Source organism: Aedes aegypti, chromosome 1, assembly GCF_002204515.2.
Source record: "Aedes aegypti strain LVP_AGWG chromosome 1, AaegL5.0 Primary Assembly, whole genome shotgun sequence".
Classification (NCBI taxonomy): Eukaryota; Metazoa; Arthropoda; class Insecta; order Diptera; family Culicidae; genus Aedes; species Aedes aegypti.
Genome location: NC_035107.1, coordinates 166,110,458 through 166,121,142, shown reverse-complemented (window position 1 = coordinate 166,121,142; position 10,685 = coordinate 166,110,458). Strand labels below are relative to the sequence as shown.

Below are 10,685 nucleotides of genomic sequence, written 5' to 3'. Positions count from 1 at the left end.
TCTTTAAACATCTGCTAGGTAAAATAGATTAATTTTCAGAAACTGTTGCCAGTAACAAGGACTTTGTACCGCGAATCCTTGAATTACCAGAACATATTACCCTAGCCCGACAAACAAGATGAGACGAGGGCTCAAATTGGTAGCAGTGTTGATAGACTCACACTCAAAATATCAATCAATACGCTCTCCCGTGAGAGCAAACTCATAAGAGATCTGCTTCGCAAATCTCACGCTTGAGATTTTGATGCAAAATCAACTCAATTAACTCAAACCGTAAAAAATGATTCAGCCGCTTTTCATATACAGCAGTGGTTCTCAACCTTTGGAAGCCGCGACCACCTTTGAAGCCTTACAAACATCTCGAGGACCCCTAAAGTTGAAAGTTGTTAAAATCAATGTTTATGGAAATACCGAATGTCTCAAAATGATTGCAATGCAAGAATCCTGCTGTGTTCTTTTGGAAGAGACCACTAAGAATTAAGTTAAGAATCTATCTTGTATTTTTCCAATAATACGACAAAAAATAAAAAGATGAAAAAAATTAAGTAGAAGAGATTTTTCGTCATACAATTGTCTGAAACACAATAGTAAGCCGCATTTATGAACGGTTCTGAATAAAGTAAATAACTTTGGCACTTCCAGCATCCCCTTTGACGGGGGAATTTTCTCGGTCGAATTGTCTGGAACTTGGCAATAAAAAGCGCTTGAAAACATCGCATTTGAGAACAAATATCAGTTCAGTAGTTCTTAAGAAACCCTGTCGATAAAAATCAGGAATGCGTAGAATAAAATACTTCACATGGAAACATTTCGAATTCCGCTAATAAATCGCCGAAATATTCCCAGGAGTTCCAGATTAAATGGGTTCCTTTGAAGCCAACTATCTGCCGTCGAGAAAATTATAAAAAAAAAACCGTCGGAAAATGTCCGAAAACCTTGGATCTCGGCAGTAAGCTGGAAAAATCTACTTAGAATTAAGCCGCAAATGTTACAGAAATTTTCCATGGATACCTCGAGAAATTATCATAGGTTTTAATTTTCAAGATCACACTGGATATAATTTGAATGGATATGCGTTTAGTAATTATAGCTGATTTGCAATCCTTAACAGACAGGTTCACATTGAAGGTATTTTCCAGTATTTTCACAGCTTATATATTTTAATATAGGTTGCAGATCAGAAACACATCACAGATCCAAAATTTGCAACTCGGTAATAATGTTCTCTTGCAACCAAGTTGTATAAAAAAATTCTCACATTTATTCATCAATTAGGAGAAACGACACTTCAAGCGTGTGGTATTATAAGAACTTAAGTAACGGACACCAGACATGTATCTTGCCACTTTCATTCACGAAAGAGAGGATCGACGAAGAGAGATTGATCATGTTACTTATGCCCTTAATCTAGCACACGCTTGTCTTGCTATCAATGGCTTCGTGGACCCCCTGTGAGCTCTTCATGCCCCCCTAGGGGTCCATGGACCACTGGTTGGAAAACCCTGGTATATAGCATCAGCGAGGTGGTTTTGGCGCAGTACAATTGCGCAACAAATGAAAGGTTAAGTATACTATCAATTTCAGAAAATAGGTGTGTAATGCCATAGAGCAAGATAAATATTCAGTGTAGGGGAATTAGGGGCATAATGGACACGTTAAGCAAATGTTCTCTTTGGGATCATAAAATGGCTATGTTTTTAATTGACGCTCGGCTAGTTTTCAAGTTTGATGTTAGTACGACGTGCTACATTCATTCATCGTAATAAAAATCATATCATATGTCAGAAAAGCGAGATAAAAAATTGAGTCGAAAACGAGGCTGGTAAAAAGGTATCGGGGCAAAATAAACACTTACGTGAAATTTTGTGATTCCAATATATTTAATGACTGTCAGTCGTTCCGATATGTAAAAGGACTCTCTCTCAATCATGTCAGCTAAATAGAACCTTTCTGGATTCGTTACTTTGCTCATAAATTAGATTCTCCCACCGCCTTGATTATATGCCAATATGAAACTGAGAAAAACTTAAAGTCAAATTTCAAAGGACAATTGAAGCAAAAAATAAACTTTTATACCTTCAAACATTTCAAATTCATTATAGATTATATGCAGTGTATGAACTTTTGATGAAGTATGCATATTATCAGAGATTAAGGGGGTGTCCATTTCGCCCCGTGTGTTCATTATGCCCCTAATTCCCCTACATTATGAAATGGGACAAAAAATTGAGTTGACTCCAACAGAAAATTGCATTCTGGACAAAGCAGGGTAATATCAGCTAGTGTGTATTATACATGCAAACATGGTCAACCGACAATGAAAGCTGTCAGTTAACAACTGTGGGAGTTTTTATAACACATAGCTGAGAAACAGGCTCTGCCCCAGTTGGGACGTAGCGCCAGGAAAAGTAGGATGTTAATACATAAAAAGAAACTATGGGGAATAATCTTAAGCACAGCAGAATTAACAACTATCTAATTGCATTTATGCTTATCCGACGTGACCATCTTACTGTAAAATTTTCGAACCGACTTGGACTGACTTCTTCCCTAATGGATAACGGTTGAACTGAGATCATCCTCGTCATATGTACATAAGAAATGCCGACTTCATATCCTCTGCATCATGAAGATTTACGTCAAGGATTTTCATTTTTCATAAGGAAGCTGTAGAAAGTTTTCTTACTCATTTAGCCGTCTTCCACGACCGGCTTCCGGGAAGAAGTAAAATGCGAAAGCCAACTTACTTACTCTGCCTGGTTGCTATCATGTCGCTGCTATCTATATACAGTGCTCGATGTAGCTGCACAAATTCGGTCCAGAGTCCGGAGGAAGCTGCGGTGCCAGTGAAGGGTTGGCAACAGTTATGAAATTGTTCTAGCAGCAATAAGGAAATTTGTTGAGATTGCAACTGTAATTAAAATTGAATATGAAGTGGAAACGAAACTATAATTGCGGAAAATTGAAAGCGTTTCCTGGCAACGTTTTTACTGACGGAGTATTCCACAGCAATCAAGACATTGCATACTTGTTTTTTTCATTTGATATTTATCTTCTACTGAAATAATTATAGTAGATAACAGGGAAGGGCATTATAAAATTGTGATGAATGAACATTGAATTTTTCTCAGTAAATGCAATAGGAAAAAAAACAACCAAATATACGAAAAAAATGTTTAAATGTGGAAGTAAAGCAATTACATTATCGATCAAAGTTAAACTACGAAATCAGAACGATATGGAGATATTCGACGTTTCGATGACGATAACGATGAATTCATGCTTAAAAAGTAAATCTTTAATTAATTACAATCATGATCTAAAATAAGCGTTTCATATCTGATTGATCTGATGAAATTAACTTAAAAAAATCATCCAAATAATGGATAGCAGCTGCTATAAATTCATTAAATCTGCATGTAAATTACAAGCCTTTTCATTCATGAGCGGATACCATTCAACATTCCGAGTTCTGCTTATATAAATCTTCGTTTTCCCTAATCAAAAGTTGTTCCAATCTCATTTGCAAATCAAAACACCTTCCAGCTTCGGTCCGGTGGCAATTCAATGGGTATTCTTTGTCCCTAAAACAATCGTGCTGATCCGTGACCATTCCGGTCGTTCATGTCTATCTTATAGATTCGATCAGCCGATAACGAGCCCAAAAGTTTTGGTTGGGACTGTTGGTTTCTTCTTCCGAGAAAGAATCCTCAAGTCTTTTGCCAATCTTTCTTTATTGCCCTCACGCATGTTCGTCTTGGGTTTATTTCCCTGAATAGAGGTGACTACGGAGGAACCGTTTGCTCTTCCTCTTCTCTCGTTTGAGATCAGGAAAACTTTTGTTTTCCGGTAATCTCATTTTCAATTTGGCGTATCATTCAAGCCGGCCAACTTGTGAAGCATCTTGGCTCGAGTTTTGATGTCATTGACGTACGTTGTCTATGCCTTGGCTTGGATAGTGGAAAATTATTTTCTTCTGCGCTGTTGCTTCATTCTGTTCTAGACCAAAAAACACCTCAAAAGGGTTAAATTAAAGCTGCACGACGACGAACTGCCCGCCATTCAATTTTTTTTTCTTATTTTACAAGAAATAACTAGTGCAACTAGAAAGGACTCAAATTTTGAACCTTGATTTGTTCGAGTCCTTGAGTAATCCTGATCTGATACGATCTGTCTCAACATATTATCACATTATCACAGCATCATTATTTTTTTTATTCTGAGACACTCTTAAGTGGAAGCCGTTTTTTGGGAGCTGCACGTTTTTCCGCTATGAATATTTGCTGCATTATAGCAACATTGTTGTATGAATCATGGTTTATTCGGCTGGAATATTTCTGAGAACATTGTAAAAATAATTTTTTTTTTATGAAACAGAAACAATTTAGGAAGAAAATTGTTGGTCAATTAAGTGCCCACTTTAACTTTAACACTTCAACAGTATAAATTGAAAAAAAAGGTCTTTTAAATTAATGCTTAAGGAGATTGGGTAAATTTGGGGCTGGAATGTACACAGATGACTCATATATCATTTGAAAGAACTAAATCAGACAACAAAAAGTTTGTGTGGGGCAAAAAATATCCGTCGTGGGAAAAAATAAGTATTCCGAATGGTTTGTGATGAATTCGTTATGCATTTGAATATTTTTTGCTATAATTCAAAATCAATTATAAAAAAATAAAGGATATTTTATTATGTACCATTATAACTATGAAAGGCTCTATGTTTTTTAAAAGTGAGATAAGACTTTTTTTAATTCTTCATAAGTATTATTCCAAACATCATTTTGACCGCAGATTTCTCTAAAAGCCATAGAAGGCCTGACTTCCACTGATGATGCGCCTCCGTATTTCACGGTTGACGTAATTATAAGCCGTCAGCATGGATCCAAGGTAGACGAACTCGTCGACCACCTCGAACGTATCCCCGTCTATCGTAACACTGCTACCTAGGCGAGCCCTGTCGTGCTTGGCCCCACCAGCTAACATGTACTTTGTCTTGGCCGCATTCACCACCAGTCCAACTTTTGCTGCCTCGCGTTTCAGATGGGTCTACAGGTTTGCCACCTTTTCAAATGTTCGACCGACAATGTCCATATCATCCGCGAAGCAAACAAATTGTTTGGGTCTCGTGAAAATCTTACCCAGGCTGTTAAGGTGATTATAGAACAAAGCCACACCTCAAATTTTCAAGAGCACGAGACTTGAGAACCGAACAGCGCTCCGCGTTGAAAATCTATCCCATTGGTCACCACCAGCAAGCAAGCTATTTGGTTGGTTTTCAACGTGAACTGTTGTCAGATTCTCTCGTCTTGTGCACTTGAAATTTCAAAGTTTGGCTTCGTTTCATAATCACCTTAAGCCTGGCTCGCGCATAACATATTCTAGCACAATATTGAACAACAGGCACGAAATTCCATCACCTTGTTGTAGTCCCCGGCGGGAGCTGTGATTTTTCACAGCTCTACGCGGTCGATACTATCGTATGGCACCTTGAAATCGATGAAAAGGTGAGGCGTTGAAATCTGGTATTTATGACATTTTTTGGGAGATTTGCCGTACTGTAAAGATCTGGTCCATTGTCGATCGGCCGTCAACGAAGCCGGCTTGATAACTTCCCACAAACTTCACTATGAGTGACAGACGACAGCAGATGAAGACGATGGGATAAAATTTTGTAGGCCGCATTTAGAATGGTGATAGCTTGAAAGTTCTCACAATCTAACTTGTTGCCCTTGGTGTAGATGAAGCATTTTCTTCTTCTGTCGGGTGTGTGATCACTGCGTCCATTTTTTAGAACTATTGTGATATACCCTTTTGCTTTTACAAAGACCCTCAGTGGCGAGAACGCCACCGGAATACTTTGCGCGGTGACTGAACTTTTAGCCATCTGCCATTGATGGGCAGAAGTCCTAAGTTGCAGCAATGTGAATCCCCCAACCTGGTACGATCAGCCTGATAAAGCCGACCACTTCCCTGGGGATGCGTTCCAAATATCGGCCGGCTCCAAAAAGGGCTTGCCAAATATTTTGGACCTTCGTTGTATATGTGCACTGCAGGAGCAGAGAAGGTGTTGAGAGGTTTCGCACATTTCACTACAGAAACGGCAATTTGGGTTTTGGTAGATGGAGCATATAACACCTTCCTTCCACTCCTCCGTTTTCCCATATTGTGCCTATCAGCTGGTGCAGACAAATGGTCAGCCTTTTCAGGCCCATCTCTATGAGTTCAGCTTCGATACCATCCTTACCAGTAGCATTATTGTTTTTGAGTTGGTACATGGCATTCTTAACCTCCCTTAGAGTGGGGGCTGGTTGGGTTCCATCGTCTGCCTACAGTCCTCGTCAGATCAATCGTTCCGTTGACTCCGTCCCACGTACCCGACGTTGCTCTCATCTACATCGTTAGTGGCTGCTTTCACTGTTCTCCAGCAATCTTTCAGAGGTGCCTCATCCAGCTCACCCTCTTCCGGTAATGCAACCTCGAGATGCTGCGAGTATTCAGTTGCGACATCCGATTGCTTAAGTCGCTTTAGGTCATACCGAGGCGGCCGTCGGTACCGTACGTTGTTAACGACGGAGAGTTATGGGCGCAGTTTAACCATCACCAGATAGTGGTCAGAGTCGATGTTAGCGCCACGATAGGCCCTGACGTCGATAATGTCGGAGAAGATCATTCAAAACGATAACGTGATTCTGTCTGCTGTGGTGATCTCCAGGTATATTGGTATGAAAGGTTGTGCTGGAAGTAGGTGCTACGAATGGCCATATTCTTGGAGGCGACGAAATCAATTATTCGCAAGCCACATTACTTTCGTCAACCGGTGGGCGCTGAACTTTCCAATATTCAGTTTGAACTCCTGTAGATGGTACTGTTACCTCTAAACGTTCGCACTATTGACACCTTCCAACAATGCAACGCTACGATTCTGAATCCGCTGTCTTCCAGCACATCGGCGAGTATGCGTGTGCTCCCGATGAAGTTGAGAGATTTACAGTTCCACATATCGAGCTTCCAATCGTTAGTCGCTTTACGTTGCTGTGGTCTTCGCCGATTTTCCCGGTTCGTATTCTCCCGTTGATTTTTCGATGCTTGATTTTTTAAGACCAGCTTGCAGGGCCTGTCTCCAACCCCCTAGTTTTCCGGAGGACCATTCCCCCTGAATGTTCGGACGGTTATAGTGCACAGTTTTGCTTAGAGTTTTTCTCTGGCACTCGGACGATGATCAGCCGCCCATGACATGGGGAACAGACGCTGTTGTTATCCACGTCTAACATGGAGTACAGATGCTCCAAATCCCAGGAAGCAAAATCCCCCTTCCCTGTCAGTATACGACCTTAGTTCCCACCAGGGTTGGTTACCCGATCTTTCCTACGGATCCTCGTACCCCAGCCAGTAACGCGAATAGGTAGTGATAGAAGTTGCTGACAAACTAAAAAGGACGATATACAATCGAAAGAAGCCAATACTTTGTCTTTTTTGACTAAACACATATTTTCAAAAAATGCTGAGGACGAAAGTACCACCAATAGCATACAGAAGGGTGCATATACACTGAACGATTCTTCAACCACTTTGAAATGTAAAACAAAATGACAAATATATTTTTACACTGATCTTCATACATACTTACTCCTATAATCTAACACCTGGAAGATAAATTATGGCAAACATCCATATCCATTTTTTCTATTTCAACAACATTGATCTCAGAATTGTTATTATGGCTAACGTCTGTTATTGAAATCCTACATTATGGTTATCCTACAATATGGCAAACGTCTATCATGCTTAACATAGTTATGGCAGTTCTTTGTACGGCAACCACCCGTATGGTCAACGTATTTATGCCTATTGTCCCGTCTCCCTCTTATCCAAATCTGATATGGAAGTCTTACGCGGTTTATTTCTACGTGTATCTTTACACGGTTTCTTACGCGGAGACCGCTCTATTTCAAAAAGTGACGTACAGAAAATCTTCGTTCGAAAAAAATTTCATTCAAAACAATGTGCTACAATAGATTTCGTACGGCCATGAAATGCTGAATGACATTAGGACTTGGTTTACGTCTTTTTTTTTTGACGTTTTTTGAAATAAAACGTTTTTTTGTAGTATGAGCTGTCGGAAAATAAAAGCCGACGGAAAATAAAACATTAAAGTATAAGCATCGTGTAACGAAAAAGGTGTTTTATTATACGTACATTCTGGTTATCTGGAAACACTACGGATTACCTGTTAAGGTGGTAAAACTGCACCTCACAGGATCCCTAATTATGGTACGAGTTTGAACCAATAACTCGTGCCTATCTATGCTTACCTTATTTTGGTATTGGTCAGTAGTCGGTAATGTTTTGGATTTGAGAATGTTGTTCAAAACAATGCAGCAATTTTCTTCTGGTCGGGTAGCATCGTCGTTGGTTGCTACAATTCCATTATATCGTCAAATATTTGAATTGAATTCTGTCCAGCGCACAAACAGTGCAAAAATGCTCCATCAGCGGAATGTGTTTCCACTCACATTTTCTCGCTTTTGCTCAGTTCTGGGTTTGCAAACCGAAATAAAACATAATGAACGAACTTTTCACCGAACATCACGTACACAATCCTCAACTACCGAAAAAATGGAACATTTTCCTCGCTATACAAGCAGTTGAAAAAATATTCCCCAAATCAAATAAAAAATAATTCTTCCTATTTTATTCTTTCGCACTAATTTTCCTCATTTTTCTCTCCCACTTCTGATCGTTTCAGGCTTCCTGTCCAATCGGTACGGCTGTTCGTCACCCATTCTGAAATACCAGCCCGAATGATTCGGAGGGCAGGAAAAATATCTGCAAATACTCCTTTCCCATCAGATACTGTAAAATAGACAGGTTCAAAATTCTTAGATTTGTGCGAATGTTATCTCTCTTAATGAAAGTCGTTTATGAATAGGGAAAAGTCTACGATTGCAAACGATGGTACAGATTTGCAGGAAAAGTAGAACACGTTGACACACATTTTGAACTCGCCTAAAAGTCCTATCTACGGGCCAACAATGCAACAGCAAGTGGAACAAATATGGCGCTTTTTTGGAGCGTCAAAAAATAATAACGAGATGAATGATGCCCCGTGAGCGTGTATAATGACGGCACATGTTCACGAAATTTTTCATTTGCAGTATTTTGAGACCCTCTAGCCTCGCCAACACACCACCCCACCCACTGCAGCATCAATGAGACTTTTTTTGGTGAAAAGGTACAAGCAGCAACAAAAGTGAACGCAACAACTGCATAAGTTTCAACAACGGCAGCAAAATGACGGCATAAAGGCAGACAACAGAGCAAAAACTAAGTTACAATATCACGTAGATTTAGCTGCATATCACAAATGTCGTTATTTTTGTGATAAATAATAATAGAATGAAGAAAAATGGATGGAACGTCCTTAACGCATCTATCGCCCATTTAACTTCGAAAATATACACAATCATGGTACCTTTTTATGTTTTTGCGCGATTTTTTGATAAGTTGCTATCATAACGAGTTTGAAATATTTTGATTTTCAGATTCACTATTATACATTGATTACAACATTAAATTTTCACGTTCGGTTATTTGAAAAAAAAAAGCGGTTAATGACATGCTGTTGACGAACTAAATAAATCAATCAGTTTCGGTCCTTGCTTCTTGGATTTTCTTGCAGTTTCAAAACGAATTATTTACTAAAACTCGTTTTTTTTTCTTATCTGAGTTTCAAATAATAGTTGTTGATGCATATGTCTTTCATACAGCGAAATTTGATTAAGCATTTCAATACTTTCTTAGTTATTCGCACTTCTAACAAAAATTGTAAAATATATTGTGTTGCTCCGAAAACTTTAAACTACTGTGCTGATTCAAAGTGTCCGGAGGCTTCGAATCCCGGACCCTAGCCTTGAATCTCCCAAAAATTATTTTATCGACAAATTTGATTTTGAGTTCAAAACAACTACATATCTAATAACGAGTTGGTTTACACAATGGGCAACCTGTGATTGCCATGACACTTTTTTTTGAGATTTTATCCCAATGACCGCTAAAAGCTTTTCGGGGAACGAATTTTGGGGAACCAACATTTGAGGTAAAGTAGTCCAACCTTTTGAAATGTATTTTTCGGGGAGACACACATTAAGTTTTGAGTTGTATTAAAAAATGTTTTTTGCAATTCTTCTCTAATATTTCGATAAATTTTAAAAACTTCGTTCGTTTTATGATAAGTGTTTCGAGAAAATGAGTTACTCACTATGAAGCAGAAAATCATCCATACTTTTTGAAGTATAATAATCTTTCTTGCCCCTCTTTTCCTCTAGATGTGAAAATTCCATTTTAATTTTTCATAATAATTTATCTATTTTATCATTCAAATCTGTATATTGTGTTGTGTTTTAACTCGTTTAAACCTGTTCTGAAATTACTACAAAGAACTTAAATATGTATCTCTAGTTTAGTTTTATACGCAAATTTCTGCTCTACAACCAATATTTTTGTTATAGGGTAATTTGCCCATTATTGCGGTATTCCCTATTATTGCGGTATAAGAATTGAACTCTCATTATGTATTTATTTGTCACTGTCTCGAATTATTGAAATCCCACAGACTGTTTCTTAATCTAAATCCTTAATCCTATTCTTAAAAACATACTTAGACACATTAAAATCGAACA

General features: G+C 38.5%; 1 protein-coding gene across 1 annotated transcript in view; it reads left to right on the top strand.

Moving 5' to 3' along the window:
* Positions 1-8,749: 8,749 nt before the first annotated feature.
* The window catches only part of LOC5570293 (hemicentin-1), a 409,353-nt gene continuing 407,417 nt past the window's right edge, over positions 8,750-10,685 (top strand). Inside the window, exon 1 of the mRNA XM_021853033.1 lies at positions 8,750-8,768. The gene's annotated coding sequence lies outside the window, so the exon portion shown is untranslated. The remainder of the gene's footprint in view (positions 8,769-10,685) is intronic.